This window comes from Oncorhynchus mykiss, chromosome 9 (genome assembly GCF_013265735.2).
Source record: "Oncorhynchus mykiss isolate Arlee chromosome 9, USDA_OmykA_1.1, whole genome shotgun sequence".
NCBI classification, from domain to species: Eukaryota; Metazoa; Chordata; class Actinopteri; order Salmoniformes; family Salmonidae; genus Oncorhynchus; species Oncorhynchus mykiss.
In genome coordinates, this window is record NC_048573.1 from 18,622,654 (window position 1) to 18,638,810 (window position 16,157).

Sequence of the window (16,157 nt, forward strand, 5' to 3'; positions counted from 1 at the left end):
GCTCCACAGCGGAGATTGGAGTATCTGTCCATAGGACCACTTTAAGCCATTAACTCCACAGAGCTGGGCTTTATGGAAGAATGGCCAGAAAAAAGCCATTGCATAAAGAACAAAAATAAGCAAACACATTTGGTGTTCGCCAAAGGCATGTGTGAGATTCCCCAAACATATGGAAGAAGGTACTCAGGTCAGATGAGACTAAAATTGAGCTTTTTGGTCATCAAGGAAAACGTTATGTCTGGTGCAAACCCAACACCTCTCATCAACCCGAGAACACCATCCTCACAGTGAAGCATGGTGGTGGCAGCATCATGCTGTGGCAATGTTTTTTATCGGCAGGGACTGGGAAACGGGTCAGAATTGAAGGATTGATGGATGGATGGCGCTAAATACAGGGAAATTCTTGGGGGAAACCTGTTTCAGTCTTCCAGAGATTTGAGACTGGGACAGAGGTTCACCTTCCAGCAGGACGATGACCCTAAGCATACTGCTGCTAAAGCAACACTCTAGTGGTTTAAGGGGAACCTTTTTCAATGTCTTGGAATGACCTAGTCAATGCCCAGACCTCAAACCAATTGAGAATCTGTTGTATGACTTACAGATTGCTGTACACCAGCGGAACCTATCCAACTTGAAGGAGCTGGAGCAGTTTTGTCTTGAAGAATGGGCAAAAGATGTGCCAAGCTTATAGAGACATACCCCAAGAGACTTGCAGCTGTAATTGCTGCAAAAGGTGGCTCTACAAAGTATTGGTTGGGGGGAGGGTGAATAGTTATGCACACTCAGGTTTTTTGTTTTTTAAAATATTATATCTTGCTTGTTTTACAATAAAAAATATTTTGTGTAAATCAAATGATACAAACTCCCCAAAAAAATCAATTTTAATTCCAGGTTGTAAGGCAATAAAATAGGAAAAATGCCAAGGGGGGGATGAATACTTTCGCAACATCACTGTATAGGACAGACACAGTCTAACAAAATCTAACAAACTTCCTTTAGATTTTTAGGGGAGGGACTATGTTGTTCCATGTAGTGAATCTGTCATTCAATGTGTTTGTATTGGCTTATAACATTACAGCCAAATATAATGTACAAAATCTAAAATCTAAATGATCCTTGGTAAGGCCTTCTTAAAACAATTCCATATAGCTTAGTAGAACCGCTTAGACCGGGCTTAGATTTTTATGGGTTATTAAAGTTAGATCAAGCTGAATCAATGTCTGCAAGATCTCACATAATGATCGTAGAATTCCACATAACAGAACTGGATATTTTACCCATGTGAGAGAGAAATGCTCTGGTGTTTTTGTCTACAGTAATTTCATACTATGCTATCATATTCAGTTCTGTTATCTAGAATACTGTGATCATTATGTGATTTTGCAGACATTAATTCAGCTTGATCTTACTTTGATCTAACTTCCCCTGAGTAGCTTGTTCTCTGTGCATAAACAATATTGTTGTGACTTTACTTTTAGTAGTCTGATGACTTGTCACACCCTGATCTGTTTCACCTGTCCTTGTGATTGTCTCCACCCACATCCAGGTGTCGCCCATCTTCCCCATTATCCCCTGTGTATTTATACCTGTGTTCTCTGTTTGTCTTTTGCCAGTTCGTCTTGTTTGTTCAAGTCAACCAGCGTTTTGTCTCAGCTTCTGCTTTTTCCAGTCTCTCTTTTCTCATCCTACTGGTTTTGGCCCTTGCCTGTCCTGACTTGAGCCCGCCAGTCTGGCCACACTGCCTGCACCTGACCCTGAGCCTGCCTGCCGACCTGTACCTTTGCCCCCCTCTGGATTACCGACCTCTGCCTTACCCTGACCCTGAGCCTGCCTGTCGTCCGGTACCGTTGCCCCACCTCTGGTTTACTGACCCCTGCCTGCCTTGACCTGTCTAATGCCTGCCCCTGTTGGAATCATGATTCAGTACTTCACTAATTGGTTTAATTATTAATTTAATAGCTAACTAAATAATAACAGAAAAAACATGCACCTTTTACATGAGACAAAGGTCCTTAGTGGGCAGACTAAAATATGACGTCTTGTTACAAGGAATGAAGAGGGGTGAGGAAGAGAGAGAGAACAAAAGGGACATTTATCGTGGATACATTTTCATCCGAAGAGGAGAGGTGAAAAGGATCAGAGGACCAATATGCGGCGTGGTAAGTGTCCATGGTTCTTTTAATACGTAAATGTACACATGAACAACTGAATACAAAAAACAAGACACGTGAAAACCCCAAACAGTGCTATCTGGTGCAAACACAGAGACAGGAATAGTCACCCACAAACACACAGTGAAACCCAGGCTACCTAAGTATGATTCTCAATCAGAGACAACTAATGACACCTAATGACAACTAATGACACACACACCCCCCCCCCCCCCCCCAAAGGTGCGCAAAACCTTAACCTATAGGGGAGGGTCTGGGTGGGCGTCTGTCCGCGATGGCGGCTCTGGCACGGGACGCGGACCCCACTTCACCATCGTCTTAGTCCACCTTATTGTCCGCCTCCGTGGCTTTCTAACCAAGGCCACCCTTCTCAATGACCCCACTGGACAGAGGGGCAGCTCGGGACAGAGGGGCAGCTCGGGATAGAGGGGCAGAAGCTCTGGCGCCTCTGGGCTGAGTGGCTCTGGCGCCTCAGACTCCGGCAGCAGCGCAGGACAGGCGGGAGACTCCGGCAGCAGCGCCGGACAGGCGGGAGACTCCGGCAGCAGCGCCGGACAGGCGGGAGACTCCGGCAGCAGCGCCGGACAGGCGGGACCACCTGCAGGGAGGAGACAGAGAGACAGCCTGGTGCGTGGGGCTGCCACAGGAACCACCAGGCTGGGGAGACCTTCAGGAGGCTTGGTGTTAGGAGGAGGCACCTGAAGGACCGGGCTGTGGGGGAGCACTGGAGCTCTGGTGCGCAGCCTTGGCAGCACTTCCCCAGGCTGGACAACTACTCTAGCCCGGACCCTCCAGAGTGCAGGCACAGGTTGAACCGGGCTGTGGGTAAGCACGGGAGATCTAGTGCTTACTACTCGCACCTCTCCCTTAGGCTCCACTCCCACATTTGCCCGGTACGAGCGGAGCGCAGGCAGAGGACGCACTGCACCATCCCAGCGCCCCGGAGACACAGCACGCAGAGCCGGCGCAGGATACCCTGGACCAAAACCGCGTACCGGCGACCAGACCCGCTGAGCAGGCACCATACGCCCTGGCTCGATGCCCGCACTCGCATGACACTCTCGGGGGGCTGCCCTATAGCGCACCGGGCTATGGACACGTACTGGCGTGCGCTTAACCGCATAACACGGTGCCTGACCAGTAACGCACTGCTTATAATAAGCACGAGGAGTGAGCTCAGGTCTGCTACCTGGCTTAGCTCCACACCTCGTGTGCCTCCCCAAAATTTTTTTGGGGCTGCCTCTCGTACCTGTCGCACTGCTGTGCTGCCTCCTCATATCGCCGCCGCTCAGCTTTCGCTGCCTCCAGCTCTGCTTTGGGGCGGCGATATTCCCCAGCCTGTGCCCAGGGTCCCTCTCCGTTCAGTATCTCCTCCCATGTCCAGGAGTCCTGTGATGCCGGCCGCTGTTGTTGCTGCTGCTGTCGTCGCTGTCTTTTCAAAGGAAAATAAAGGTCAGAACGTGACACTCTGGTCAAAAAGGACGGTTCCATCAGGCTGACATGCCCACTGACCTCACTCAGAGCATGGCTACTTAAGGTGCAAAGGATATGATTGGAGGTTATCTATTAAGCCTCCTAAAATCCCATTCCTACATTAACAAAAAAAATCATATTATATGCACAATGTATTGGATGGAAACTTGACAGATAAAGGGGATATACTTCTGAAGTTACAGTATTTCGTCCATACCCTTTTTAATGACTAATATGACATTAGTTGTCTAATGCTCCCCACTGACCATTCCCCACATTCTTATGTTAGATTTATTGTTCCACTATCCACTTTTGACCGTGTTATAGTTTTGGTGGGAAAAGCCTGATAACAAATACATTCCTCTGGTGGATTTTACTGGAGGTGGAGAAGGAAAGCCTCTTTCTCCTGTAATTTACAACAGGGTGTGAACTGTTGACCACCCAGCAGTAACCATTGCCAAGCTGATCTGACCCATTGTGATCCTCACAGGACAGGCATGACAATATAAACATGTGCCGAATGTGATCCTGAAAAAGTCAGATCCATGGCCACTCCCTTATAAAACAATACAATATGTAAAAACACCGCTGGAGATAGAACTCACCACTGTAACTGTGCCTTCGCTCTAGCCATTTTGTTCACCTCCCTGTTGTGCTGTCTATCTGTCTCAGCATGTTCTCTGCTGTAACTCTCTGTGTCTTCTTCTTCTCTCTGTCTGTCTGTCTGTCTGTCTGTCTGTCTGTCTGTCTGTCTGTCTGTCTGTCTGTCTGTCTGTCTGTCTGTCTGTCTGTCTGTCTGTCTGTCTGTCTGTCTGTCTGTCTGCAAAAGCCTTATACTTTATAAAAGCCAAGTTAACGAGGCTATATTGCAAATTAGTGCCTGTCATATGTGTTCCCCTGAATCAACACCTACCCGAAGTGTTAATTACTGTTACAGGGCTCCAGACTAACATTTTCCCCTGGTGACACTTTTACAGTTGGTGGCACCAGCCTCAGACCCAATCATGAGTAATCATCTCATAAAGTCATTCATCATGCTTTGTTAAGAATGTAAATAGACTATTCTAGAAAAAAGTTGTTTAATCTAACACATCCAAGAAGAAATGCATGACTCAAGATATTTTGTGCAACCTAATCCAGTGATTGTCATGCATTTTGGGTTGCCAAGTAGACTATAGTTGCTATATTTTACTGTCAAAATAGGACTCCTTTCCTGATTTTTTTGGTTGAATAGAGGAATTACATACATCTTTATAATAGCCTATGCTATTAGTACTAAGACCTGAGGAATTGGAAACTCAAAACACATTAACTAGATCATTCACTCTAAATATAATACCCACTGCTAATAGCCATGTATTAATCCAACAGTAAATGTACTGTTATAAATAAATGTTGCAGTTATAGGTCTCATGGGTAGTAGCCTACAGGCCTATGCCCTCACAACATTTTGCGCAATATCACATTTTGTGGTTGTAACATAACTGCTATTGAGCAGAATATTGAGAGGTGAGAAATACAAATTATATTTACAGAAAGCTGAGAACCTCCTCTCTTCGACATGGACAAGGGAATGAAGCTTCCAAAGCTGTGCAACTGCATTTTGAAATGTTATATGATCAGAACACATTTTTCTCTCTAGTAGTCCATGAAGGGAGAGGATAGTGCCTCACTCATTACAGCAAAAGGCCCGAGCAAAACAGGCACAGAGGGAGGGCACACACCTTCATTACAGGAATCATGAAGATAATGCACTTTACTGTTTGACTAAATCATGGTTTTAGATGCCCAAAAATAGGACGTTTTGAGTGAGGTGACAATGTAGAATGTGCTCTTTCTACGTTTATAGGCAACCTTTCCGTTTTTTACAATCCATGATCTTGGCTGTCTAACTGATGACGGAGTTAGAGCAGGTCTCTTCAGAGATACCAAATTTGACTTTAAATGTGTGTTTGTGTGACCTCAGCTCAGCCTATCAGGAAACCGATCAGGAAACTGATCAGTGGGCAACGGCCGGCCCATCTTGGTAGGGGAGCCTGGTTTCCCACTGATCAGCCATTATAGATTAGTATAAAATAGAAATTGAGCAAAAATCTTAACAGGCCCATTTATGTGTTTCAATTTCGACCAGCCCATCCAACAAAAAAACAGTCCAGCTCATCTGGCATTAGCCAGATTTGCCAGATTGCCAATCTGCCCCTGCCCAACAGTAAATCCACAACTCACTTTATGGATGCATGCACAATGTTCCTAGAGTAAATAGTTAACTTTGTCGCCAGACAAAACTTGTGTCCTCTTCTTGCAACCTCAATAAAACTCTGAGCTAGAATGGGCAGGTGCAGTGTCCACATGCCAAGCCCACTGATTGGGCTGAAACCAAAGGGCTGTGATTGTCAGCTGAGATAGATAGATATCTACCCTAAAGGGACAGTGGGGAAAGTCACATGCACAGGCATGGCCTTTTAAACTTCTCCATAACGTATTGGTGTTGTGTCTAGTGTGTGTGTGTGTGTGTGTGTGTGTGTGTGTGTGTGTGTGTGTGTGTGTGTGTGTGTGTGTGTCCGTGTCCTATGTGTTATCTGCTAAGTGTGTATTCTGTGTAAAGAATGCTGACGTTTTGCTGAGAGAAGAGCTGTGGGGGTCGATCTTTTATTCACGACACGAACATCGTAAAATCACACACACATATACACACACAGACACAAACACACACAATCATGTGGCGGAAAAATGTGCTTGCTCAATATTTCCATGAAGGGGCCTCATCTCTGAAGGACCAAGTGAAATGTTACACACACACCAGTGGTTTAGATTACTGTAGGGGTGCTACTGCACTGATGAGCAGGGCCATGTCCTCCTGGAGGCCTTAAGCAAAATTTGGTTTTGCAAACTTTGCGGCAAAACATTTTAGTGACTGTAGATATCTTGACGGCGGGGAGAAAAGTGTACTGCAATTCTACACATTTTGCCATGGGAGAGAAACTTTTTTAAAGCTAATTTCTTGAAATGTTACAGTTTTTTTCCATGACAAATGCCATGTCAATATGATATCTGAGAGTGACTAAAAAAATCAATGGGGGCCCCTTGGAAGTCAGGGCCCCTGGGAATTTGGGCTTCATAATTCGGCCATAATTACTACAAGTTTAAATAGCTGGCTAGACTAACTTACCAATTTAAAAATATTTTGCTGGCATGGGCTAATTGAGTGACTGTCAGTGACTGACATAAAAAAACAACTGCTTAGGCACAACCAAATTCCTAAAATGTATTATATTGTTCTAACTCTCAACAGTAAGGTGAGACCTGACTGAGTTCCCCCCAAAAAATGTACCTTTTTGAAAAGTAAATAGGCCAACATTTCACAGGAAATTAAAAAGACTGGGTCTGACATAGTGCTGACAGAGGTAATTGTTTTGATTTATTTACTTAATTTCTCTTACATATTTACAGTGGGGCAAAAAAGTATTTAGTCAGCCACCAATTGTGCAAGTTCTCCCACTTAAAAAGATGAGAGGCCTGTAATTTTCATCATAGGTACACTTCAACTATGACAGGCAAAATGAGAAAAAAAATCCAGAAAATCACATTGTAGGATTTTTAATGAACCTGGGTTATCATGCTATCATGGGTGACATTATATGACACCATTGCATTGGATGACTGAACAATTAAATACCGCTCAGGCCTAAACACATTGGTTAGCACCATACATATGATGATCTTAGATCATCTCTTCCAGTGCCACAGTACACCATTTATAAGAGGATACTGATCCAGAGTCAGTTACTGTACAGATAAAGAGTTGGTTCTATTCTATGACACTAAGGCCGCGTTTAGACAGGCAGCCCAATTCTGATATTTTATCCACTTAGTGGAAAATATCTGATGTGAAAGATCTGATGTGATTGGCCACAAAACAAATGAGTGGGAAAAAATCTGAATTGGGCTGCCTGAGCTTGTGCTCCCCTGAATTACTGTGGTACTTAGTCAGAACAGAGGAGCTCCTCTTGCTCCTATTCCTCTAGTCTAGAAATTGGCCTCTTCTTCTTGTCTTGTTCACAACATATAACATGACAGGGAGGCTCAGTGGGCCCACAAATAAGCCTGTCTTTTTTTTCTCTCTCCCCAACATAAACAAGGTGGTGATTGCAGCTGTCTCTGCATTTTTTGTCTCTCTCAACGCTGAATGTGTGTGTGTGTGTGGGGGGGGGGGGGGTATACTGTGTGTGTGTGTGTGTATACAGTTATTGTGTGTGTGTGCGCTTCTGTGTAGTGTATGTTTGTGTATGTTTGTGTGTGTTTGTGTGTGTCTGTTTGTCTGTGTGTGTGTATGTTTGTGTGTGTCTGTTTGTCTGTGTTTGCGTGTGTGAAGGCAACAGACAACAGACAACACTGAACTAGGCTTGTACCCTCATCTGATAACCTGTACGTCTACCTGAGACCCTCGAGGAAACACAATCACAACCCTGCTCCTATTCTAATTCACTTATCAAATGGAAGTCATTCTATGGATGAGAGAAGGTAATCATTGCTCTTCTTAGCTATTATCTGACTAGTTAGTTATAATAATATGTGTCTTGGCCTCGTAATTGAACTTGGAGAGACACGCACGCACACACACCTTCAGGAGTCCAGCTGTCTGTCAACACCACGGTGCCCAGATTGAGATATTCAGATGGCCTAATAAGTAAGCAGTGAGTCAGATGGGGTTTCATTAGTGAGAAGGAGGAGTGAGAAGGACGGGAAAATAAGAAGACGGTCCAGGAGAAGTGTCTGATATGGTTGACCTCTTGACTATACAGCCCTAAGACAGGAAGTGACTGGATCACCAAACAAAGGGAAGAAACGTCTGGTCTGGTCAGACTTGATTAGAACGTCTTGTCTAACTAGAGATGTAGTTACACTGTAACCACCAAACCATCAACACACTAAGCAGCTACAGTTTGGAACACTATAGGAACATCACACAGATAGACCGATGGATGGATTAAAGGAGCATTATGTCGAATTTTTGCATTGTAATGTCATAAAATGTCCATAATATATCTGCAGTAATAGTGAAATGTGTGTTTAAAATTAAAAATATAATGCTTTGGGCCCTTACAAAATGTTATTAAGAATTTCAGTTTTCCTATTGGTGCGTCTCTTGTTTTCGAATTGGAGGGCTGCACCCTCTCTCGTCGAGCAGTGTCACTCGGAGGCATGGTTATCTTCTCCAGCCCCACTGGTTGCTGATACAGGTGCCAAAAAAAGGAGAGGTTTAGCCAAGCGACTAAATGATAAGGCTCGGAGAAAAACCTGAGTAAATATAGGTAACAATTTTCATCGCTGGAGAGAAGTTATGGTCCTAAATGGGCTGAATTCTGATGCAGAGATGGCCTGTTTTTTGCTTGACAGGCAACGTTACCAAGATGTTGAACCAGCTAAATGAGCTATCTAGCTAATGTTAGCTGTGACGTTTGTGAATGGAGAATCGGGGTTAGCTTTATGCTATCTAAATTATATGGCTGTCTTGATAAATAACTAAGGTTTGCATAGTATTTTACGATCGAAACCAGTCAGGATATAGACATAAGCTTGTATGTTTCGGAGAGTCATGATAATTTAGAACCTACTTACATTTTTTGCGTTGGAGGCTCGCTAACGTTTCATGTGCATTTCTCCGTTTGAAAGTGATATAACTGTAATGGCGCTCAGCTAACTAGCTAACATTATGTAGCTCGGTAGAAAGTTGACAAGCAAGCTCACTAGCTAGGTTTTGTGACATACATTAGCAAGCTAGCTGGCTAGTTAGATATAATGTGATATAATACTTGGACATGCGCATAGTAAAAATCTAATTTCTCACCTTCTAGTTAGGCCCCACCACAATCCACTCCAAGGAAAGTGTTACCTCTGCCTGCTTTATCAAGCATTAGAGTGGCATCCAGCACCACGCTGTCAGATATGTGAGAATGCATGCTTCATTTCAATAGGAGAATAGCTAGATACTTTTTTCCTATTCCTTTCAATGATGGCTATTGGGTAGTGTGAACTTTCTTGTGTGTGCATCATTTATGGTTGGTTTCTGTGTTTTTGTGTCCCTCTCTTTGTGCTTACCTTCTTTGAGTAGCCAATGTGGGGGTGTATCTCTCCGGTACTTTCATGTCTCCGTTTCTAGTATTCAAAATATTTGCCAGTAATGAAGATACTATATGCTTGGAGTATAACCGACTGTCTTTTTCTAAAGGGGGATGAGTTTCTGGAGGAGCCTGCAGTGGTTGAGCTAGATGGGAGCACCATGGAGGCGACAGAAGTCGAAAACAAGCTACACTAAAGTTTTTTTTGTTAACTATTCCCAGACATTGTCACCCTATGCAGTGCATTCGGAAAGTATTCAGAACCCTTGGCTTTTTCCACACTTTGTTACGTCACAGCCTTATTCTAAAAAAAAAAATGTTTTATTTTTTATCCTCAGCAATCTACACACAATACCCAATAATGACAAAACAAAATCAGATTTGGGGATTTTTTTGAAAATAGAAAACTGAAATAGTATTCAGACCCTTTACTCAGAATTTTGTTGAAGGAACTTTGGCAGCGATTACAGCCTCGAGTCTACTTGGTCATGACCTTACAAGCTTGGTACACCTGTATTTGAGGAGTTTCTCCCATTCTTCTATGCAGACCCTCTCAAGCTCTGCCAGGTTGGATAGGGAGCGTCGTTGAACAGCAATTTTCAGGTCCCTCCAAAGCTGTTTGATCAGGTTCATGTCTGGTTGGGCCACTCAGAGACTCGTCCCTAAGCTACTCTGGCTTTGTCTTGGCTGTGTGCTTAGGGTCGTTGTCCTGTAGAAAGGTGAACCTTCCCCCCAGTCTGTCCTGAGCACTCTGGAGCAGGTTTTCATCAAGGATCTCTCTGTACTTCGCTCTGTTCATCTTTCCCTCGATCCTGACTAGTCTCCCAGTCCATGCCGCTGAAAAACATCCCCACAGCACGATGCTGCCACCACCATGCTTCACCGTAGGGAAGGTGCCAGTTTTCCTCCAAACATGATGCTTGGCATTCAGGCCAAAGACTTCAATCTTGGTTTCATCAGACCAGAGAATCTTGTTTCTCATGGTCTGAGTGTCCTTTAGGTGCCTTTTGGCAAACTCCAAGTGGGCTGTCATGTGCCTTTTACTGAGGAGTTGCTTCTGTCTGGCCACTCTACCATAAAGGCCTGATTAGTGGAGTGCTGCAGAGATGGTTGTCCTTCTGGAAGGTTATCCTATATCCACAGAGGAATTCTGGAGCTCTGTCAGAGGGACCATCGGGTTCTTGGTCACCTCCCTGACCAAGGCCCTTCTCCCCCGATTGCTCAGTTTGGCCGGGCGGCCAGCTCCAGGAAGAGTCTTTGGTGATTCCAAACTTCTTCCATTTAAGAATAATGGAGGCCACTGTGTTCTTGGGGACCTTCAATGCCGCAGACATTTTTTGGTACCCCCACCAAAAAATAAATAATCCTGTCTCGGAACTCCACGGACAATTCCTTCGACCTCATGGCTTTGTTTTTGCTCTGACATGCACTGTCAACTGTGGAACCTTCTATAGACAACTATGTGCCTTTCCAAATCATGTCCAAATCAATCAAATTTACCACAAGTGGACTCCAATGAAGTTATAGAAACATCTCAAGGATGGTTAATGGAAACAGGATGCGCCTGAGCTCAATTTGGAGTCTCATTGTAAAGGGTCTGAATTCTTATGTCAATAAGCTATTTCTGTTTTATATTTTTGATGCATTTGCAAAAATGTCTAAAAACCTGTTTTCTCTTTGTCATTATGATGTGTTGTGTGTAGATTGATGAGGGGAAAAAATATTTAATGAATTTTAGAATAAAGCTGTAACGTAACAAAATGTTGAAAAAAGGGAGGGGTCTGAATACTTTCCGAATGCACTGTAGTTTTTGGAGTTTAATGTTACCTCATTTAATTTGTTTAATTTCACCTCATCACTCGACATTCTGTGTGTCCAGTGGTTAGCTGGTAGACTGCTGCTGTAGCTGTATGAAATGGCTGACTAGCTAGCTAGCTATGCCTATGTTAACAAATCCACAAAGGCGGAGTAACTCTAGGCTTGTTGAGAAAGGGGGCAGGGGTGGGGAGGGGGAGAGTTGTTTGAAAATAGCCTAACTGTCGTTGTAATACGCCTAGCTTCCACAATGTAGGAGAAAAATAGCGTTATCTCCTTTAACATCAGCTCACCATGCTCCTTCACACATGTAGAACCCTCTGTGGAAAGGGTTCTACCTGGAACCAAAAAGGGTTCTAATTGGAACCAAATAGGTTCTACCTAGAACCAAAACGTGTTCTTTAAAGGGTTCTCCTATGAGGACAGCCAAATCACCTTTTTGGTTCTAGATGTCACCCTTGTACAGTACAGTTCATTGATATGGGTCAGGCCAAGCAGAGACATATACAGTAGATGAACAAGTACTATAGCAACTGACATCAATGAGCTACACAATTTAAATCTACAGGTACACAGCTTCATCAAAAATCAGGTACAAACAAACACATCAATTAAGTTTCCATGCCAGCTAAATGTCGATTAAGCATGAGATGATTGAAACCATGGGTTTAGTGTGCTGCTAGATGCTGCTGAGTGAAGAGACGGGAATGTACTTATTTTAATGCAATAACATTTACTTAGCCTGTAACAGAGTTGCTGGCCTGTGCTTTTTCTAATTGGTGCCAGTGGCTAAATCCTATCCATTTGCATCGACCTCCTTTGAAGACAGATGCAGATGAGCCAAACAAGTTCGCTAATTATGCCGGAGCGGAGCACGCCGAGGAGTGTGTGCGTGTGTGCTCTGATTGCAACGGAGTATGTATGCCTGTGTGAGAGAGATAGAGAGAGAGAGAGAAGTGTAAAGTGTATGTGTGTGGCTGTGGAGCCAAGGGGATATACAGCGTGACATTTAACCAGAGTTCACCAGACACACCAATCATGAATGGAATCCCAAATTAAACTAATGCTATAAATTTACATAACTTTATACCACTGCACAAACACACTGCATGTCCAGCCCGGCGACCCCACTAGAACACCCTCAGTAGGTACCAGAACTATACTCAATGGCTGTAGAAGGAATCACCTATTGGGAATATAATTCTGACAAATAAACTTTAAAATACCCCTTATGGACAATATGGTTTTATCCACAAAACCCAATGTTCTTCCATCCCATCAAACCAAACAACAAGCAACAGTCCAGCTAAAATATGCAAATGGACACACGAATCTACACCCCAAGATACCTAATCTCCAGTCATTGGGCTGGGGTGCGTGATGTGCTGGTTGTGTCCTGGCCGTCTAATGGCTGGTGTTGTTTCCCCCAGCACATAGACTAATGGCAGCCTGTGCACTCTGTGCACTCTGGTTGACACACACACACACACACTGTCAAATTGTCCTGGAAATTCTAATCAATAATGAGGAGAGACAAGGTCAATCACCAATCAGAATATTACTTTATTCAGAACTTATTAATAACAGAGATTAATTATTGCAATAATGAAGCTTGTCGACGACCCGCCAGTAGGTGATTCATTGAGAAGCCCAACGAGCGGATTTTAGCCTCGGCATTTCATACTAAAGTTCATCCTCCTAGATGTTCATGACAAACAACATATGTATGGAATGGGTCACAATGTTAAAATTTGTACGAAAGATACAAATAATTCACAGCAAACAGCATCTGCAGTAAAGACTTCTCCTTGTGTAGAAACCAGGGCCTGGCCCAGAGCCATCTCTCCCTGGTACCTTTCAGTCAGGCACACAGACACTAATCATGCTATGGAATGTTGTCTTTATCACCAATCCATTGTAAATCCACTGTCTGTGGTAAATCCCCCAGAGGCCCACTTTCAGTTCACACAGACACAATAGAGTTATAAGAACCCTCTATTCTGTTGCATAAAACAACCATTTGATGCAATAATAGTATTATAACATAATCTTGTCATTTCTGTTCTCACACACACACACACACACACACACACACACACACACACACTCCACTGTACATTGGGCTTATGTGTGTGATGTATAGTGAAGCAGCGAGTGAGTGTAGAACAAGCAAAGTGGTGGCAGGATGCTACTGATACACTAGGAGCAGGACAGTGAGATGTTAACCCCTCTGGAAGATTTACATGTGACACATCGTTAGCACTCACAATTGGATGCAGTCTGCCCTCTAAAACGTATGCAAAATGCATTCTCCCGAGAAAATGCTTAGACATCTTGGACATCTATCAGCATCTTGATGAGAGAACATATTTTAGAGAGGATCTACCCACTATGGAACATACTAAAAGTGATAGTTACCCTTTCATTGTCAAGGCATTTCTTTGTTCAGCTGTCAATGTATTGTTAATGCTTTTTATTTTTTTGAAGAGTAGCTGCTGCAATAGCAACAGCTAGCGGGCAGCCTAATAAAATAGCTATATAAAAAAATAATGAAATAACTTAGGAGTTCATTTGATTGACGTAAAGCAGGTCAGGCAGAATGAAGAGAACTAGTAGAGGGCTACTTGAAATGACACATACACACAAAGCTGATGTAAGCCTATTTAATTCCCAGGAACAACTATTTAATAACATTTCTGTTACAAGACAAAAATAGTGCTTTTGTTTGCTATGCGTATTGAGCTCACTGTTCAGTTCATTCCCTGGTAGTTTTTTATAGGCAATGTTCTGTGTCGTGAGCTTCATGGCTTTACTCGTGTTGAATGGCTCTTTGAATAGCTCCATCACGACAAGGCAGGCTCACACCACGCACACGCACACACACACACACACACACACACACTCACACACACACACACACACGCCAGGGGCAAATTGCCTGAAGATATCTGCCGCTGAACTGAAGAGCCCTAAGACGGAAGAAGAGAGGCTCTCTGAAGTGGGATATATGTTTGCTTTTGAGGAACCTTACAGGAGACAGCTGCTGTGACTTACAGACCATTTGCTGCTTGTGAGGGAAAACAAGATGTAAAGCAATACTTTTCTGTGGTCCTTCCTCCGTCTGTGTCTGGCTGGCACGGGCCAAATTGAAAAGAACCTGTGGACTGTAATGAAAAGAGATAGGGTTTTGTGGTGTAATCGTGCAAGCAGGGGACATATATTGGCTACACACATGCAGACACTGGCAGGATTACACACACAACTCAAACATATGCATATACACCAACACACGTACGCACCCACACACCTACACACGCGTTAACGCACACATGACACACTTACAGGGATACAATGAAGCCCTTTATCTACTTCCCCAGAGTCAGATAAACTTGTGGATACCATTTTTATGTCTCTGCGTGCAGTTTGAAGGAAGTTGCTAACTAGCACCATCAGTAACTAGTGTTGGGGCAATGATCGGAAGTCTAACGCCAGTTAGAATTGGCTTGCAAAATTACCTCTAATTTATCTCATTCACACCAATGCAAACTAATCATGACACACGAACACACTGCCAGACCCCCTCAGACAGATATAGGAGAGAGAGAGAGAGAGAGAACGAGAGAGGCCTATCTCACAGATGAGGGAGGACGGGAAGCCACAAGGCTTGTTTTTAATTAAAAGCTCATTAACAAGTGTTAATGACAAACATTGTATTAACATTCCTTACACATGCTTCTCAGTCACCCAGGATTTGATAGGATTTGATAATACATGACTGTTTTTTGGGGGGTTCTCAGCTACATGTATGTGCTGTGACCCTCATTAACATCAAACTGCTAATTGGCAAGGATGTAGGCCTACCCACATGGAAAAATACTATAATGTATACTATGTAAGGAATACTATAGTGTTCCCTGTAATGTTTTTTTCATGTGGGTAGGCCTACATTATTACAGTTGTATTTACAGTTTCCTGTAGTATTGTAGTATGTATTTTTTGTTGCATTTTCTATGGTAATTACTGTAGTGCTTTAGTGGACAGTAGTATACTGTTGTATTTACTGTAGTGCTTTGTAGACTGTAGTATACTGTCTGATGTAACCTTGATGAAACCTACAAGAGAAATTTTTAAAAAATGACATTTTCCATAACCTGTAGGTAGGTAGGTATGGGTTCTGAACGGAGAGTTCAGAGCTCTTTTTATGCGTTTTTGCAGACTGTATTGTTTTTGAAAACATTCCTGTAGTATTTACAACAGCATTTTGTTGGGGATAATACTCTAGAATTCTACAGTATACTACAAAATTCTATACTAAGTGCTACACATGATCGAGGGATACTACAGTGTATAGTATAGTATTCTACAGTATACTACAGTTGACTAAAGAATCCTATAGAAAGTACTGTAGTATTCTGTAGTAAAAGCTTTCTGGACAAATCTGCACAGTGGTTGAGACAGTAAAATAGCGCCCCCAGCTGGTCAACACAATTGTTCCACTTTTCAAGCAGGAAGGATACAAGCAAATGTTTATATTATGTGGAAAAGTAAACAACATTATCTTTCCAACATTTCCTGTTGA